Raw genomic sequence first — 20,737 nt, 5'->3', positions numbered from 1 at the left:
TGTGCTGAGGTAAATGGGAACAGACATTAGCCATCTCCTTCTGTAATCTCAGATTTACAAAATTTATTAGCTATTTTATTTATTTATTTTTCTTTCTTACGGCGGTAGTGGGGCGCACCCGCGCGCTCCGGCTCCACTGCGGCTAGGGCTGGGGTCGGGGGAAGGGGAGGACCGGCCGCTCCGGACCTGCTGCCCCCCTGACAGGAGCGCCGCCGACTCGCCTCTTACCTATTAGCTATTTTATTAGCTATGCCTTAGCTATGTCTTAGCTCTGCCAGGAAACCAGAATAAAGATATTTACTTTAAGAAGAAACACTAGTTGGTAGGAAAAATATTGAGATGAAAATGAGTTTTGAAGGTGGGATAAAACTTTTGACTATGTGTGTTCCAGAGTTTCTCATATGCCCAGACAAGTCATTGAACTCCCTCAAGTATATGTCATCTATTTTTTTGCATTTAAAATTTTTTATTGATATATAGTTGATTTGCAATATATGTCAGTGTCTAGTGTATGGCAAAGTGATTCAGTCAAATATATCCACATATTCTTTTTCATTATGGTTTATTATAGGATTTACATATATTATAGTTCCCTGAATTATGTGTCAATTTTAAAATGAGAAGGTTGGGTTAGGAGTTTGGAGTCTATTCTGGCTCTGACATTTAGAAAGAAAGAGAGGAATTTGTTGAAACAAGTTTAATTATCTTAACATTGTAATCAGAAATCATTTTAGAGAAAGAGAAAATATAAAATGACTTGGAGTAGGTGAGACCCTGACAAAGATCTCAGATAAGAATGAGGGAATGAGTGGGACTCCATCTGGATGAGAAAAGGTGAAGACTTCATGGTTTGTTTCTAAAAGTAGACAGAAGAGCAGGTGAAGGGAGAAGGAACACGAGGGCCCAGAGCCAGAAAAAGAAAACTGAGTGCTGGGTGGGGAAAACCCAATGTAGAAACCCTCAGTGGAGTGGAGGTATTTGCTGATCAAAGGGGATGTTAGAGACCAGGCATGCCTAACTTTTGCCTTTCTGGAAATAATTGGTAAAGTGTTTCATTTTCATACATGGCTTGGAGGTTGAAATTTTAATAAATTTTGAAAAATTTGCTATGTTTTAAAAATCTGAGTCAATGTGGGCTAGCACTGTAGCAGCACAGAGGCAATTATGCTTCAGGAAAGCAGGGAGAACATGAAATCATAAACCACTATTGTGATCCTGTGAAACATTAAAGCGATCATGGTTTTGAGGTTATGGAGGGAGAATTTAAAGCAAGTTAATCTAAATCATTTAATCTGCACAAGATAGAAGCTATTACCCTTCAGTTGTGTCCAACTCTTTGTGACCCCATGGATTGTAGCCCATGAGGCTCCTCTGTCCATGGCATTTTCTTGACAAGAATACTGGTGGGAGTTGCCATACACTCCTCCAGGCTTTCTTCTCCCATGAATCAAACTTGTGTCTCTTGCATCTGTTGCAGATTCTTTACTGCTGAGCCACCAGAGAGCCGGTAAAATCAGGTTTCAAAGAGGTCAAGTGATTTGCTAAATTTTGCATGCCAGTAAATAGCATGGTTGATTTCAGAGCTTAAAATCTCACACTCTGAGGACAGTGCTCTAATCCTTACAGAAGATGACCTTTTGGAAAGTATTTCTTCCTTGTCTAAGAGCACAAGTGATCATTGTCTTTTTCACATCTCACCATATATCAAATACTCAAAACTAAGAGCTAATCATTTTGTTTCTTGATTCAACTGGTTTCTTTAAGATCAGAGAAATGATCAGAGAAATTTGCAGATGTATATAACAAGTTCAGAGGTCTTCAGGCTTTTATGTTGACACAGAGAACCAAAGTGAAAATGCATTTATCTTAACACATATCAAAAACTTGCCATGTTCAAGCAGCCATGTGTAATTAAAAATCTTAAACATGACATTACTTTGCTAGTATTGTGAGGAACAATCTCTTCACAAGCCCAGCGTCCAATGCAGCGGCAATAGGGATGTGCATATCTGGGTATAGTCAGTGTGATATACTTGAACAACGTAACTGTGTACAAAGAATGAAGCTGTACTTATGATTTATGGCATACAGTTTTGATAACTAATTGAAATATTCAAGAAAGTTAAGATTAGAGCCGGGAAGGAAAGGTACTTCAGGTAGATAACTGCATATTAAAATATATAAAAAATAAATTTGCATGCTAAGAATGTGGTTCCACAGAGTGGTTGTTTTAGACCAGAAGGTAGAAGTAGAGTTGGAAGATGAGATCAGAGAATTAGGCAACGATGAGAATGTGAGGCTTGTGTAATTTGTGACTGAATTTGTTTGAACTCTATTTTGAAAGACAGTGGTTTTCAAACATACTTCCATATGTGATCAGTTGTGAGATATATTGTAAATATTTAGCTTTACATTATGAATTGCTTGCCTTTGTAATAAAGGATGGGTTCAAGATTATTCCATGGTCAAAAATGCCTTCTTGAAGACAGATATCATATAGTGTTAGAGTGAGTGGACTCTTGTTGATCTCCTGTTTATATTCCTTAGTGTGTGGCATTTCCATCTGTTTTTTTTTTTTCCCACATAATTTGAAACTTTTTGGGGTGCAACTAAAACCTTTCCTGTTTCAACTTTTACAACCACAAAAAAACTGTTTCTTTGCCCAGAAACTTCTTCTGATCTTTAACTTGACTGAGGCCAGTTTATATTTTGATTAAAACAAATCTCAAAATATCTTACAAAGCAATACCCCTGACATAGGTTAGCATTTATCTCTGTGTTTGCCTAGTATCTTGGGGCATATGTATATCATGTTATTGTAACTTTTAATTTACTTGAATGTGTCTTTTATTTGATTTTGATTTGCCTGAGAGAAGAACTTGTATAACCTCACTCTAGATTCTCATTGCCTTAGAGTGTATTCAGTACATGTTGGATGAATGAGTGAATATTGCTAGTAATATTGGAAGGCAATGCTCCCTTTAAAGTTCCTCCAACAAAAACTCCTTGAAAAGTTGGTAGAGTGTAAATTTTAAATATAGGCCATGTGTACTTTTATTCACTATTCCAGATGAACAAAGAAGAATAAAATGGACAAGACAAATGCAACAGTCATTTCTAATTTTATTTTTCTGGGATTTACTCACTATCCCAAAGTTGAAATCACCATATTTGTGTTGTGCTTACTGGTGTACTTGATCACCTTCCTGGGTAATAGTATTCTGATCTCGGTTAGTGTCCTGGATTCTCACCTACACACACCCATGTACTTCTTCCTCAGCAACCTGTCATGTCTGGACATCTGGTATACTTCTGCCCTGACTCCAATTCTGGGCAAATTTTATTTCAGGGAAAAACACTATCTCATTTTCAGCGTGTGCTGCTCAGATGTACTTCTCTCTGGCCATGGGCTCCACTGAGTGTGTGCTCCTGTCTGTGATGGCGTATGACCGATATGTAGCCATCTGCAACCCCCTGAGATACCCCATCATCATGAACAAGAAGATTTGTGTTCAGATTGCCGTTGGCTCGTGGGTGACAGGCTCCTTCACTGCCCTGGTGGAAACTGTGTCTGTGTTGCAGCTGTCACTGTGTGGAAGTGGTGTCATCAATCATTTCATTTGTGAGATTCTGGCCGTCCTGAAACTGGCTTGTGTAGACACTTCCAAGGTGCAGTTAATTATGCTGGTGATCAGTGTACTTCTTCTTCCTATGCCAATGCTCCTCATTTGTATTTCTTATTCATCCATCCTCTCTAGCGTCCTAAGAATCAGCTCATTGGATAGCCGAAGCAAAGCTTTTTCAACATGTGCAGCCCACCTGGTGTAGTGATTTTATTCTATGGGACAGCTCTCTCCATGTACCTGAGCCTTCAACTATGGATTCACAGGAAATAGATAAATTTATAGCCTTGGTATATGCTGGCTTAACCCCCATGTTGAATCCTATCATTTATAGTTTACGGAACAGAGAAGTGAAAGTGGCTGTGAAAAAATTGCTGGTTAGGAACTCTCTTTGTGCTCTTTCAGTCTCTGGTAGCACATAATATCTGTAAATATTAAGGGATATTTAGTGCTCTATCTATATATCAGGAGATAGTTGGGGTATACACTCATTTTTAAATGTGATGTGCAATTTTCTAAGTCTCTTCTTTGACTAATCACTGAAAGTCTAAGTAATATCAATTATCATACATAAATTTATCTGATCTTAAAAAATAGTCTCATGATGACAAATTTTAATTTTTATCTGAGGTTATAGGGTTAAATATAATTATTTTTGTTTTTTAGTGTTATTTTTATTTATTTCTAAAATTTTTAAAAATTGAAATATATTGATTAATATTGTTTCAAGTCTATAACAAAATAATTCAGTTATGTGTGTGCATGTATTCTTTGTCAGATTCTTTTCCAAAGTAGGTTATGATAAGATATTGAATATATTTCCCCATGTTTATAGTAGGTTCTTGTTATTTATCTGTTTTGTATGTAGTATTAGGTAATTGGGTATCTATTAACCTCAGGCTTCTCTGGTGGCTCAGTGGTGAAGAATTTGCCTGACAATGCAGGAGGCACAGGTTCTATCACTGGGTTGAGAAGATCCCCTAGAAAAGGAAATGGCAACTCACTCCAGTATTATTGCCAGGGAAATCCTACAGACAGAGGAGCCTGGGGGGCTATATAGTCTATGGGGCTGCAAAAGAGTCAGACACAACTTAGTAACTAAACAACAACAGCAATCAATTAGTCTCAAATTCTCAATTTATCCATCGTCCTCCTTTGTTTTTTGGTAATGATAAGCTTGTTTTCCATATCTGTGAGTCTATTTTGTAAATAAACTCATTTTTATCATTTTTTGTAGACTCCACAAATTGATGGTATCATCTATTTGTCTTTCTCTAATTTACTTCACTTAGTAGAATTATTTCTAGGTCCAACCATGTTGCTGCAAATGACATTGTTTTATCCTTTTTATAGTTGAGTAACATTACACTGTATATGTATTCCATGTCTTCTTTATTCATTCATATGTCAGTGGACACTTAGGATGCTTCCATGTCTTGCCTATTGCAAATATTGCTGTTATGAACATTGGGGTGCATGTATCTTTTTGAATTAGCAATTTCTCTGTATATATGCCCAGGAGTAGATTTCAATATTCTATGGCAACTCTATCATTAGTTTTTTAAAGAACTTCCATACTGGTCTCCATTGTGGTTGTACCAATCTGCCTCCTCACAAACAATATAGGAGAGTTCACTTTTCTCCACACCTTCTCCAGCATTTATTATTTGTAGACATACTGATGATGACCATTCTGATCAGTGTGAAGTGCTACTTCAGTGTAAATATAACTTAAAAATTAAATTTGTATATTGGTGAGTATTCAAAATTAGGTACATGTAATATACAAATGGACGTGAAGAGTTGGATATAAAGAAGGCTGAGCACTGAAGACTTGATGCTTTTGAACTGTGGTGTAGAGAAGACTCTTGAGAGTCTCTTGGACTGCAAGGAGATCAAACCAATAATCCTGAATATTCATTGGAAGGGCTGATGCTGAAGCTGAAGCTCCAATACTTTGGCCACCCGATGAGAAGAGCCAACTCATTAGGAAAGACCCTGATGCGGGGAAAGATTGAAGGCAGAAGGAGAAGGGGATGACAACGGATGAGATGGTTGGATGGCAACACTGACTCAATGGATGGCATTACTCAATAGTGTGCTGCAGTCCATGGGGTTGCAAAGAGTTGAACACGACTGAGCAACTGAACAACAACAACTGATATAACAACAATATGCGAATGTAATTACTAGATTTTTAGCTAATTTATTATTAGCCTCTGTGTAATGCTGAATTGTGTCCTTTCAAAACTCTCATGTTGAAGGCCTAGCCCCCCATTCGCTACTCCCACACATACCTAGTACCTCAGAATGCATCTATATTTGAAGATATGACCTTTAAAATGTGGTTAAATTGAAACGAGGCTGTTATTGTAGGCCCGTATACAATCTGATTTGTGTCATTATAAGAAAAGAAAATTTGAATGCACATAGTGAGAAGGTGATGCTCTAGAAGCCAAGCAGAGGCCTCAGAAGACTTTAAACCTGCTAACATCCTAATGATGGACTTCTAGCTTACAAAACTATGACCTGATAAATTTCTGTTGTTTAAGCCACCTAGTCCCTGATGTTTTGTTATGGCAGCATTAGCGAATTAGTATGAACTCTTTTTTAACATAACTAAATGGAATAGAAATAATTACATATTCTCTAAATGTGTGGCTGTGTTTTAAATGTGTGAATGTGTTTCTGTATGCAGATATGTTGTGTGTGTGTAATGTGAACATCTATATACAGATATAAAATATCTGCAGAAATATATCCTGAATAGAAGTAGAGTGGATGAGTTCCAGTCAAGAAAAAAAAAATATCAGAGAGTTTAGTGGCATGTTGTTAGTCTTCAGATGCTGACTTTTTTTTTTTTTTGGTAAATTCACAAGAAGATAAAAGGTGTTTCAGTGAAACTACTAGTTGTTGCTATTGTTGTTCAGTTGTCCACTAGTGTCTGAGTATTGTGACCCTATGGACTGCTGCACACCAGGCTCCCCTGTCCTTCACTATCTCCTGAGCTTGCTCAAACTCATGTCCATTGAGTCAGTGATGCCATCCAACCATCTCATCCTCTGTCGTTTCCTTCTCCTCCTGCCTTCAATCTTTCCCAGCATCAGGGTCTTTTCTAATGAGTCTACTCTTCGCATCAGGTGGCCAAAGTATTGGAGCTTCAGCTTCAACATCAGTTCTTCCAATGAATATTCAAAAACTATTAGTACTCTGTTTAAGCCTGTTATTCCAGACACCTGGTTCCTTAAATCCAATGGTATAAATGGACTCATTAGCACTTAGAAAAAAAAAAAAAGGACATGAAATCTGTGCTATAGATGTTACGATAATGAAAGCCTATTAAATGGGTGTAAAATATTGAAATATGTGAAATATCTTATTATATAAACCACAATATACAAAGAACTAAAATGTATACTTAGAAATTTTCATAGCATTTGTAATTCCTCTTTGGAGCAGGTAGCTAAATGTACAGAACGTATTTGTTTTTTTGTCATGGAATCATTAATAATATCTGTAGTTTTTTTTTTTTTTTTGTCTTGGTTCAATTTGAGGACTGCCAATTAGTATAGAAGAAAGAGATAGAAGATGTACTGGGATTAATTTTAGGACATGTTAGCAAATTATAACAAAGATTTTTCTAGTTTGTCCAAAGAGCAACAACCTCAGGTAGTTAGATTGGAGTCAATGGGCAGATCAATAATTATCTGATAATAATACTTGAAAGCAATGATTTATGACTATTGGAGCAATAATATAAAGGTGAAAGAATGGAGGAATCATGAGTATATATAAATAAAAGCTAACACTGTGATGAGGCAAAAGGTAATGATTAATTCCAACTTGTCATATTCACTCATCTGGCTTCCTTCAAAGATTAGACTTTCACTGTTTTCACAGGGTCAGAGAGAATCTGATCTATGGATGAGAAAGTAGAACTTAATCAAACCCCTAAAACTCTATTTCTTTATGGAGACTTCCTAAAGTAAAGTTTGCATTCCTTTTAAAATTTTCTGTTATCTGGCCTTGGATTTATTATCTCCAATTAAGTACTTTTCTGAAACTGACTTCACCAAATATCTATAAGCCTATGATTATAACTTCACTTTGTGAAGACCTCTTAAGTCTTCTGATACCATTATAGGTGTTAGTATTGTTGGTTGGTCTGCCTGATTTTAATAAACTTCCATAGTACACATACTAGATAATGGTGGATTGCTGTTATTTTATTGCCTATGACTTGTCTTTCAGTTGCTAAGTCATATCCTACACTTTGAGACCCCATGGGCTGCAGTACACCATGCTTCCCTGTCCTTCACTATATCCTGAAATTTGCTCAAACTCATCCATTGAGTTGGTGATGCCATCCAACCATCTCATCATCTGACGTCCCCTTCTCCTCCTGCCCTCAGTCTTTCCCAGCATTAGGGTTTTTCCAGTGAGCTGGCTCATCACATTAAGTGGTGAGAGTATTAGAGCTTCAGCTTCAGCGTCAGGTCTTCCAATGAATATTCAGTATTAATTTCCTTTAGGATTGACTGGTTTGGTCTCCTTGCTGTCCTAGGGACTCTCAAGAATCTTCTCCAGCATCACAATTTGAAAGCATCAATTTTTTGATGCTTAACCTTCTTTATGGTCCAACTCTTATATTTGTACATGACTACTGGGGAAAAAAAAAAAAAACACATCTTTGACCATACAGACCATTGTCGGCAAAGTAATTTCTCTGATTTTTAATATACTGTCTAGGTTTGTCATAACTTTTCTTCCAAGAAGTAAGAATCTTTTAATTTCATGGCTACAGTCACTATCCATTGTGATTTTGGAGCAGAAGAAAATAAAATCTGTCAGTTTCCAGTTTTTCCCCATCTACTTGCCATGAATTAATGGGACCAAATGCCGTGATCCTAGTTTTTTGGATATTGAGTTTTAAGCCAAATTTTTCCTGTGACTAGTATTTCATAGTTGGTTATTTTAATACATTTAATACATTATTTTAATACATTTAATACATATTTAATATGTTTAATATTAGGATGGTGTTACCATTATTTATTTCTTTTTAAATATCATAAAAAAAGGAAACTGGAAGTCAAGGCTAATGGTTTCTTCCATATAAGAACGTGACCTCTCTGTGCTTTGGAAGATGGACACTGCAATGTCTACATTATGAACCTATGACAATCAGATGAGAAAATAAAAACCAGCAACCAATTGCTAGTAATTTTTATTATCAAAGGCAAGGGAAGAGAGAAATCCTCTCAGGACTTATATGAGCATGCATTTAAGAGATGAAGGTGAAATGGTTTGATGAAGCCTGTTTGTCAAAAATCTTATCATACTGGGCTTTTTACTGTAGAAAGAGCAGGTCAGTGAATATTTTCTCATACTCTTGTGATGTGATCAGGCTAAGATGTTAGGTTTAGAAAGACTTGTCTTTCGACAGTATAGAGAATCAATTGAGAATGGGATAAATGAGTTAGAGGACCATGGAGACAGTGTACATAGAGGCAGTGAAGACTTAGAAAGCAATGAGATGAAAAGATAGGACGAATATGGGAATTTCATGGTTACAGTATTGGTTTGAGGATCTTTCATGTATGGATAGTCATCAACAATGATCCTACTAGTATAAGGGAAGAACTCTGATGCAGCCATTGATTGAATAAGAGGAGAAGCTTAAGAATGATGACTTCATAAAGGTAATGATGACTTCATAAAGTTAATGATGTAAGTTGGATGACTGGCTGACTGTGTTGATGATTAGACTTCCAGGTGAAGAGAGATTAGTGAAGTCCAGGAGAGAAATCAGGAGTCAAGCTGTGTATTAAAAAGTCCTTTGCTCAGAGATGCCAGTTGAGCCCTAGGTGTGGATGATATGGTCTATGCAGAAGTTTGCAACAGATATCTATAAAATGATTGGCTTCATTTTTCTACAATTGGTCAGAGTTGAAGTAAAGGGAAAAGAACAGAACACTTGTGATTTGGAGTATAGAATTCCAATTTGATTTTTGTCTGCACAAGCTGAGTGAACTTAGGCTATTTTTTAAACATGCTAGTTTGATTTTCTCTTCTATGAAATACAGATAACTTATTTACTATACTTATAATAAAATTCTTTCTTGCTACTTCTGAAAGACCACCTGTCAGTCAACTTATTTTATTTTAGAGTGTACTTGATAAAAAATGTTGTGTTAGTTTTAAGTTTACAGCAAAGTGATTCAGTAATATGTTTATGTATCTATTAATCTTCAAATTCTTCTCCCATATAAGTTGTTAGTAACACTGAGCAGAGTTCCCTTGCTATACAGTATATCTTTGCTAGTTATTCCTTTCATATACAGCAGTGTGTACATGTCCATCACAAACTCCCTATCTATTCAACCCCCTCCTTCCTTCTCCCTTGGTAATAATAAGTTCATTCTCTAAGCCGGTAAGACTGTTTCTGTTTTATAAATTCATGTCTACTTTTGAGTTCAGTTCAGTCACTCAGTCATGTCCGACTTTTTGCAACCCCATGAACCGCAGCATGCCAGGCCTTCCTATCCATCACCAACTCCCAGAGTCCACCCAAACCCACGTCCATTGTGTCGGTGATGCCATCCAACCATTTCATCCTCTGTCGTCCACTTCTCCAGCCACCTTCAATCTTTCCCAGCATCAGGGTCTTTTCAAATGAGTCAGCTCTCTGCATCAGGTGGCCAAAATATTGGAGTTTCAGCTTCAACATCAGTCCCTCCAATGAACACCCAGGACTGATCTCCTTTAGAATGGACTGGTTGGATGTCCTTGCAGTCCAAGGGACTCTCAAGAGTCTTCTCCAACACCACAGTTCAAAAGCATCAATTCTTCTAGATTCTGAATAAAAGTGATATCATACAGTATTTGTCCTTCTCTGTCTGACTTACTTTACTCTGTATGACAATCTATACATCCATCCATGTTGCTGCACATGTCATTATTCCATTCTTTTCAATAGCTGAGTAATATTCCTTTCTGTATGTATATCACCTCTTTCTCCACTCAGCTGTCAGTGAATACTTAGGTTGCTTCCATGTCTTGGCTACATAGTCAGATTTGATCTTTATTCTGGCTAGATTCTAAATTCAGCTCCTTTGAATTTACTTGTGATTTCAATTATATTGAGCAGCATCTGTTACTTTATTTCATGTCTAGTCCTTTCACTTTGGCAGCTCTTAGGAATATTAGCATAAAATACCCCCAAATCTTTCCTCCTCTCTTTGCTGTCTGTCTCTCCACTCTATCTCTGTCCTCTTTGTCTCTCTCTATTTACCTTTCTTTCTCAGCTTTAATCCATTGCCACCCATTCTAGAATATACTGAAATATTTGTTTAATATTTCATTAATTAAGTCAGCATCACCAACTTGATGGACATGAGTTTGAGCAAGCTCTGGGAGTTGGTACTGGACAGGGAAGCCTGGTGTGCTGCAGTCCATGAGGTTGCAAAGAGTCGGACATGACTGAGTGACTGAACTGAAAGGATTTGTTTTCTGTGGGGAAAACACGTGGGGAGGATTAGATTTCTGCTTCTGACCAAGAAGAAACAGGGACCATGTTTTGCCCTTCTACCTGAAGCAATAAAAATAAAACAGAAATAAGTGTGAAAAATCAATTTTAAGATATTGAACATCAAACAACATAGGACAGTGATCCCTGAGACATGAGGAACAAATGAAGTGAACCCTTTAATTTTCCCAACTTACTTCCCTGAATGATGACTTTCCAGGTAATAAGATAAGGAGAGGGAACCCATCGGGAAAGGATTTGAGGATGGAATTGAGAGGCCAGGAAGAACAAGGCAGCTAGTTTTCAAGTCCAAATCCAGAGAGGAGGAAGCTACAGAAAAAAGAGCTAGGGTTCTAAAGGGACACCGCTCTGCTTTCAGCTGAGTACTGATCAGTGAAGGTGTATGAAGAAACTAAGCGGGACCTGGGAAAGGATCATCCAGGAGAACTGGAGGGAATGATTTTCAGAGCTCACACAAGGCTGAGAATAAAATCAACACATTGCACACCTATAAAATTCACCTTGTATAACCTAAATGGACACACCTTTTAGTTGTTAATAATATTTTAATAAAACAACAAAAGAGAAAGAAAGTAGATTTTTAAAGCAGCAAACAGGACACTGATAGAATTACTAGACATGACATTAAGAAGTTATTCTGACTGTATTTAATATAGTTCAGAAGGTTGAGAAAAAAATCATGTCATTTGAGATACATAAAATTATATTTAGCGATATATATTTATAAATAAATATATTTATTTATATTTATAAGTATAAAATTACATTTAGAGATATTTTTAAAATACAGATTCTAAGACCTAGTAATGAAGTGTATCTAATATGAATCTATCCAGTATACTTTGGGTGGAATTAAAATAATTGGACCCTGCAGAAGGAAAGATTAGTGAACAAGGAATCAGAGAAATAGTAACACTTTAAAATAAAACAAAGAGAAAAGGAATGAAAAAAAGTGAACAGACCATTAATGTGTGAGACAGCTTTAAGTGATATGGTATACATATAACTGGAGTCCAAAAAAGAAAAAGCAGTAGTAAAGACAAAATGCATTGAAATAAAATGTATTTTAAATAAATACAAAATGAAAAACATAAATAATATTTAAATAATGGATAGAAACTTTCTAAACTTGATGAAAACAATAAATACACAGACAAAAGAATCTCAGTAGCCAAAATAATGAGAAACAGAAAGAAAACCACACCAAGATTCAGCAACAAACTGCTTAAAAATCAGAAAAGAGGTACCTTATGTTCATAAGAGAGAGGTTAGTACTCACTGCAAGCCTGAGATAATGAAGAAACCACAACATTAAAGTATTGAAAGAAAAAGAGTCACTATAGTATTCTATAATCTTGTTGGATGGCATCATGAACTCAATAGGCATGAGTTTGAGCAAGCTCTGGGGAGATGGTGAAGGACAGGGAAGCCTGGCGTGTTACCATCCATGGTGCTCCAAAGAGTAGGACATCACTGAGAGACTGAACTGAACAAGATCAGAGTTGTGTGCTATAGAATGTAGAAAAAATGACTTTAATTTGAAAAAATATAAAGAGCAGATATTAGTATATGATATTCTTCCTTAAAACAACTAAGTAAAACTGAGTATAATTTTGAAAACACTTCTTCATTCTCAAGATATTCTACCTAGATTAAAAAAAACATGTATAACTGTGGCAGATTCATTTCGATATTTGGCAAAACCAATACGATATTGTAAAGTTTAAAAATAAAATAAAATTAAAAAAAATATTCCTAGAGAAAAAAAGTTGATTGAATAGATGGGTTTTTACTTAGGGTTTTCAAAAAGTAGTTATGTTTCCAGTATAGGACTAGCTATTTCTGTGATAGTCATTTGCCAATGAGTTATACTGCTTTCTATGAAAACTCTAGTTTAAAATAGTGAGACGATTCATTCAAAATAATAGAATATTTACATATCTATTGACTGTAGAAAGGAGATTGTTGTTGTTTAGACTCCAAGTCTTATCTGACTCTTTTGTGGCCTCATGGACTATGGCCCAGCCAGCTCCTCTGTCCATAGAAAGGAAGACACTCATTTAATTCAGGCTGCACCCTACTTTGTAGGCATACATTTCAAAAAGGGTAGCAAGTGTTGGGTAAGCCAGGATATACGTTTACTTGGTATTAAGATTGGAGCTTGATTGACTGTAGGTACACATACCAAAAGACTTTGAGAATAAAATTCTGATAGCAGAACTTCAGTCATCTGAGATCTGAATGTACTGCAGTTTTGGGAGGACAGATGTGAATCAGGTCAAAAACCTTCTGTTTTTAGGAACATCTTATAAACCTGATTCCTATTTGGAAATTACTTATAGTAAATAAATGTGTACATGAGGTATCCTAACAGCCCTTTGATAATTTCTGCAAAAAAAAATTTATTTGCAGATTTTTTAAAGAGAGACCACCAATCTGCTTTAAGGTTTTCAAATGGAGGTGGAGAGGAACGAAAACAGATAATATAGAGGAGACAATTTTCATTACTCTTGCAATGCTAGAGTACCTTTTAAGAAACAGTTAACAAATACTCTATTGAATTGCATTGTGCCTGAAATGCTTTCCCCATTTAACTTTACCTGTCTAAAATGAATTTATAGAATCTGGGAACAAGGAAATGAAGATTTTAAAAGATTCTTGGTAATTTATAATACAATCACTTTCCATGGTATCTGTATATTGGAAGTGATCTTTTAAAACAGTTTTTCATTCTTGTCTAATGCGAAGAGAATTGTTAAATAATCATAGTACACTTATATTGGGTCATTATTCACCTTTTAATATGACATTTGTGATAAATTTCCTCTAACCCCAAAATTACATTTAAATTATTTTAGAATGACTAAGTGATAACAAAACAATTATAACATTATTTGAAAGGTCAAAATCTAAACCAAGATAACCTAGACAGAATTGAAAGACTGAAAAGAAATATCAAAACATTAACCGATATATTAGATACTTTTTTCCTACATTTCTGAAGTACTCAAATTCTAAAATAAATATGCAAAAGGAAAAGTATAATGAAAAAGAAAGACACTGAAGTAGGTGTCAAATTATATTAGGAAGATTAACTCAGAGTAAAATATGCTAAAACAATTTAAACATTACAGTGGTTGTCTCATGTGTCTAGATACTAAACATTAAGACTGAGGTGTACTGGTGCATCTTGTCTAGTTATCCATAGGAAGCTACTATTTCTGGTAGGCCTGGAGCATTTATGATCCCTACTCTCTAAATCTTGTAGGTTAACAGTGTTAATTATTTTTGGAGTGAACCAAGATAAAGAATTTGAGTTCTTAGTCATATTAATATAATCTCAAAAGAGATTTCCGATCCACGGTCCCTAGAATACAATTGTCACTAGACTATGGTATTCTTATTTGTTGAGGCTTTGAACTGACCTAAATCCTGGCTGTCCTCTAATCCTTCTCAACCAACTCCTGGTCTTCTAATCACTCTGTGGTTCCATGCTGTGAGATTTCATTCAGGTACTCTTTTACTGTTGTAACAGACCTAAAGAAACATGTGACTTTTTTATTCAAGACAGAAGTTAAGCTTTCTAATTTTCTAGAAAGATCCCTAACTTTCTAGAATATTTTTTCACTTTTATTGACTTGCTTACTTGAAGGTCTAATATTTAAAGTTCTAAGATTTTTCATTGAAAAGCAGATGCCATCTATACTCTAAATTCTCACTAGAGGATATAATTCTGTTATCCTCTCCAGTTCTTCTAAATAGATCAATTAAGACAATTGATATTGTGAAAAAATAAGTAGAGTTACCAACTTTTATGCTGTAGGTTTTATAAACTCTGATCTTCAATTAACATACCACATGGAAAGGTGTATTATTTTAGCTCACAAAGAGAAGAGTAATTGACAACATGTGAGGTCCTAGTCTGTATTTGGCACTTCAAATAATTTTTAACATTTATCTTTCAGAATAATTCAAAATTATTATTGATATTTTAACAGTGAAGAAATTAATTTGATATTTCAAATTTCAAGTACAATTTCAATGTCTTGTAGTTGGTAAATACCAGAATTATTATTTGAACACTTATCTTTATTTTTTAAATAGGTATTTAATTCACTTTATACGAAAAAATTTTCAGACTACTATTGTTGTGCTGTTTTTCAAGGTAGAAAGTGTTCCAGTTATGCAGTTTTTTCCATACAAAATGAACCAGGAACCCAACATCAAAATGCAGTTTTAATTAGTTTTAAATCTGTATCTTTATGGTCCCCAACCTCTATTTTTATTGCTTTGTGAAAATGCTTACACAAGTATGAATTTTTAAATAAAGCACAATTTAAAATGATACGCTCAAGTTTTTTCAAGGACCCATATGATAAAGACACACATAAAATGTATATTTTCCTCTGAAAACATTGAAGACTTCATCATCTTCCACTTATGAAGACATTATTCTAATAATGAATTCATATGAAAAAATATTGAAAATTTCTCTCAGGTTTAGCGTAGAGAATAAGGTCTCAGTAGTGGAATTTGATTAATTATATAAATGAAAATTCAAAAACTTTTAATACTTTTTTTTTTTTTTTTTGCTTTGGACTTCTGAGGATCAGACTAACCCTCATGATTATTTCTTCCCTTTGTTACTTTTTTTTTTTTTTTTTGGTTTCTAATCCTGTTTTTATGACAAACATCTTTAATTACGTGTATCCTCAAGCTCTTATCGAACATAGTTTATGTGTGAATGATATATAAATCACCAGGCATTCTTTCTCCAGATACTTTTTTTTTTTTTCCTCCAGGTACTTTTTACTTAAAATTTTAGTGAACTCAATACTTCTCAATACTCAAATGCATAGCCACTGAAAGCAAAAGTGTTAGTTGCTCAGTCCTATCTGACTTTGCAGCCCCATGTACTGTAGCCCACCAAGCTCCTCTGTCCATGGGATTCTCCAAGCAAGAATACTGCAGGGACCATTTCCTTCTCTAAGAGATCTTCCCAACCTAGGGGTCAAACCTGGGTCTCCTGCATTGCAGGCAGATTCTTTACCACCTGAGCCATCAGGGAAGCCTAAGTCTATTATTTATGAGGCTCTTTTGCATTGCACTACTTTCTTTTCCTCACAGTCTCTCCCATGGAAAATTTTGAGATAAAAAAATTTAGTTGTATCCCGGTCTTGGAGATGATTCCTGGTGGGTTTTTATATTTTTTTCCTTTCACATAAATAAATATATACATATTTTCTAAACCTCTGAGCAATGGTCACCTCAGCTCAATATTTGTATATTTATTGATGGTATGTTTTTCTCTTGAAAAATTTAAATAAAACTTCCCTCTTTATCTTACCTTCTGACTGAGTTTTAGTCATTCATACCATTCCATTCTATTACCTGAAAGAATTATCATTTTTGAATTTCATTTGCATTTTATTAATAAGGCCAGAAGATGCTAAACTTCAGTTGATCCTTCCTAAAAATAAATGAGAGAAAGAGCAGCCATGATTAGGCAACCTGTCTGTGCATGAATAATCTTAAGAGGCATGAAAGAAATGAAACATGTTAAAAAAAAGATCAGTGATGCAACTCTAGTTTCACATGATTTGTCTTAAAGTTGACACTTACTCAAGAGACTCAGCTTCTTTTGGAAGCTAATTTAGCACTCATTTTTATAAACTTCTTTAGTCCTTAAGGTTGTGAGTCAGAAGCTTAGAATTCTCTAGAGAAGTCCCCACTTCTGTTCATTCCAAAACCCCAATTAACCAGACTTAACAAAAACCTTCCCTAGCCATGTATTTCTTGGAATTTTCTTTGAACACATCTATTTGATGACCTCAGCAAAGTTCTCAAAACACTTAAACTTTCCCTAAGAATTTGTTTTTCTTTTGCTTCCACAGATAATGCTAGATCAGTGCTAATAAAATCCTAGTAAGAGAAAGTTATTCTACTTCTTTAAATTATTTTTATCATCCATATCCTTGTTAACTCAAAACTACATAGAAACAATTTTTCTTTATACCAGTATGGATAAAATTTAATTAGCATATTGCATTTCAAAACAATAATTTTCTGTGACTTTGCAGTCTTTATAACCTTTCTCTCTAATATTTGAAGAATAATCTAGCCTTAATTTTAATACTGTTGGATATATTAATTTTATTTTAAAATTTTGAGATTTTGATAAAATGATCATTGGTATCTTTGTCATCTGCTTTCCTTCTACTAGAAATAACATAAGGTTAACCTCTAGTGATGTGATTATAGAATGGAAAGATATAAATTGAGAGAATTCTTGATACATTTGCAAAATTATTTTTCCAAGCTTAACATTTTACTGTGCTACTGCAGTATTTGCACAGACTATTTTTTGCATATTTTCTAGAACCAGAAATGGTATCTACTTTTCTATTTGTATAAACCATTACTTTGTTTTACTTTTTGTTCCTATGATTGCTCATTAATTTGAATATTATGTCTATGTTTATGTATTACTTATATTTACCTTTTTATTATTCTTGTCTCTTGGTATTTTGATAGTTTTCCTCTTAAATTGTATGAACTCTTAATTAACACGTTTGTCTCTGTAAATACTTTTCCAATTTGTAGTTTTCCTTCTCATTTTTGACATGCAATTTAAATTTTCATTAAGATTTTCATTTTATCCCTGAAAAATATGAATGAAATTTCACCTATGATTTTATTTAGTTTTGTTTCATCCATATGAAAACTATGTTGTTTTCTCTAAAGTTGGGTTGATGTTCATTTTACTTCTGTTTCCAACCCAGTGATGATTATAGCACTGTATGAGGCCACTCAGGTTATTTTGGGAGAATTCTTCTTATTAGAAAGCTCTTGACATTTAACTTTACATATACGCAACCCTCATTTTTCCTTGTGTAACAACAGTATATATGCTCGTTTTTTCATGACAGCTCTTCAGGTACTTCCAGATTGCTGTTTCTGATTCTTTCTTGTACCAGGCTACACTTTTGTTGTTCTTCAGCCATTCCCCATGTGCTTTGTTAAAATATCTAAGAACATACATTGCCAAAGAGAATATTTTAGGATTGTGAGATTCTCTGTGATACAAAAGGACTTTGGCTCCGCAATATATTGCTGGTATTGATTTTGCTAATTCTACAGGAACAAAGTGTTTTCTGTCATTTTGGAGGCAGAACAGTGAGATGGTTGAGAACATTAGATTCTGAAGTTAGACAGCCCAGTTTTGTCAAGAACTACCTCTATGACCTCAGTGAGGTCACTGAAACTCTCTAAGCCTTGCTTTCCGTGTCTGTAAAATGAGAAACTTAAAAATACCTAATATTGTTCTGAGAATTAATGAGGCAGTACATATAAAGAATTTGATGTAGTTATGAATGCATAGTAGTTATCAATAATGGTGCTTACTAATCTAATTACATTTATGATTTAATATACATACCTTACCTTGCAGTTATAAAAAGAGATGGCTTTAGAATTGGATACTCTGAATTCCAATTTCCTGACTTGTCGGTTGGTGATCCTGGGGAAGATATTTAAGTTGCAATTGAGTATTATATCTACCTTGTAGTGTTGGTATATGATATAGTACTTATGTTTCTTGGTATTTAATAGGCACTCCATAAAAGATAGTTAATGTTGTTATATTTGATTACTGGTCAGTTAGTTTGAATATACTTAGTGCTGTTAGCACTAACCACCATTAGTGCTATAAATGATCATTTTTGGTTCATTTGGATAAATAAAAGACGTATAATAATCCTGCTTCAATAAGATACTATAAAAATCAGCAAAAAAAAAAAAGTATCAGGATCACTGCTGCCAAAAATAGAATCTATTCCTTGATGAATTGTGGATAATACAGGTTCCTTGTATGAGACAAAATTGTAAAACTTACTGAATTTGATTACACAAAGCCTTGACAAATCATTTAATTCCATAAAAATCAGAGGAGGCTCATTTTTCTTGACAAGTGTGTTTAAGTCAATATACTTCAGCAGTTACACTCCCAGGCCAATAAGTTGTGGGGGAAATAAAAATGGGTGATGCATGGCTCTGATAAGTCATGAGCTCCTGAGTGAAGTGGCATTTCTGCAGGAACTTCCGTACTGGTCTCTCAACTTTCACTCTTGCCTTCCATCAGAATATTCTGCAGACAATGACACTGTGGATCTTCTTAAAATGTGATATAAATAAAATCACTACTCTGCAAACCATCTAATATAATATGTTATTCCAGCTATGTTTCTATTCTGATTCATTGTTATCTACCCCTTACTTGTCAGATATTTTGTTGAATATCATCACTTGTCAGGATCCAGTTTCACATTCAAACTAAACTGTGAAATAACCACTACTTGATATTTTATGAGGACTGTGTTGTAGAGAGTGAAATTTATCTCCAGATGAGAGAAGACACTGCTGCAATCTGACTGCATGTTCTCTGCTTTCACATTCAGCACAAGTTCCTATGAAAAAAAGTGAAAACTATTTGGAAGAAGCAGTGCTCATATATTCAAGGGTCAGAGCTGTCACTCCCATCCTTATATTTGGATTTTTCATTTTAACTAGGGCTGAGATTGGAGAAGGAAATGGCAACCCACTCCAGTGTTCTTGCCTGGAGAATTCTAGGGATGGGGGAGCCTGGTGGGCTGCTGTCTATGGGGTCACACAGAGTCAGACACGACTGAAGCGACTTAGCAGCAGCAGGGCTGAGATAGCACTTTCTGCTTCTCCTGAAGTTTGGGCAGGGGGGCAGGGTGGGTAAAGTGGAGGGTATGGAAGGAATACATGATGTCTAATAGGCCAGCATGGCCCAGTTCTCTTCTCACTGCAGATGCATATGTTGAATGCTACCAGATACCAAAGGGACAGTATTGATAAACTGTTAGTTGTGATGATTTCTAGGTAATGTTTAATGTATGGCAAAAGCAATACAATATTGTAAAGTACTTAGCCTCCAATTAAAATAAATAAATTTAAATTAAAAACAAAAAATAAATAAATAATAAAATGATGTGATGTATTTATTTGAGACTTTCAAATTTGAAAAATTACTTGCAAATTAGCACAACCATGAAAAATTTCCAATCAAAGATACTGGTTTGTTTAACCCTAATGTCCTTGTTCATATCTGTGTTATTTTCAATATAAAAATTTTTTCAGCAGATCAGCTCATGTTATCTACTGTTGGAAGCTATCTACCCTGTAGCTACTATTAGAAACCTTGGACACCTACATATTCCAATTTCTGTAATAGAGGCTCACACATCTAGGTAGTTTGCTTATCTGAATTCCCAGAAAGAGAATGCTGATTAGTATGTACACCTTTATTATTTAAATTATATTAAATTGAAATGCTCTGGATTTCCCTGGCTGTCCAGTGGTAAAGATTCTGAGCTTCCAGTGTGGGGGTGTGGGTTCCATCCCTGGTCAGGGAACTAAGATCCTACATGGCGCAGCCAAAATAATAATAAATAAAAGAATTTTTTAAAAAAGAAATCATAGCTCTGCCTCTAAGTCACTTAACCTCTCTGAGCCGCAGTCCATCTAAGATGTGTAAAAATAG

At 34.9% G+C, this 20,737-nt stretch overlaps 1 pseudogene; it reads left to right on the top strand.

The window, feature by feature from the left end:
• The first annotated feature begins 3,089 nt into the window (after nucleotides 1-3,089).
• On the top strand, nucleotides 3,090-4,045 carry LOC104991200 (annotated as a pseudogene).
• The last annotated feature ends 16,692 nt before the right edge of the window (nucleotides 4,046-20,737 follow it).

This window comes from Bison bison, unplaced genomic scaffold (assembly GCF_000754665.1).
Source record: "Bison bison bison isolate TAMUID 2011002044 unplaced genomic scaffold, Bison_UMD1.0 scf7180017864183, whole genome shotgun sequence".
NCBI lineage: Eukaryota > Metazoa > Chordata > Mammalia > Artiodactyla > Bovidae > Bison > Bison bison.
Note: the sequence above shows the minus strand (reverse complement) of the source record. Positions and strands in the feature narration are given on the sequence as shown.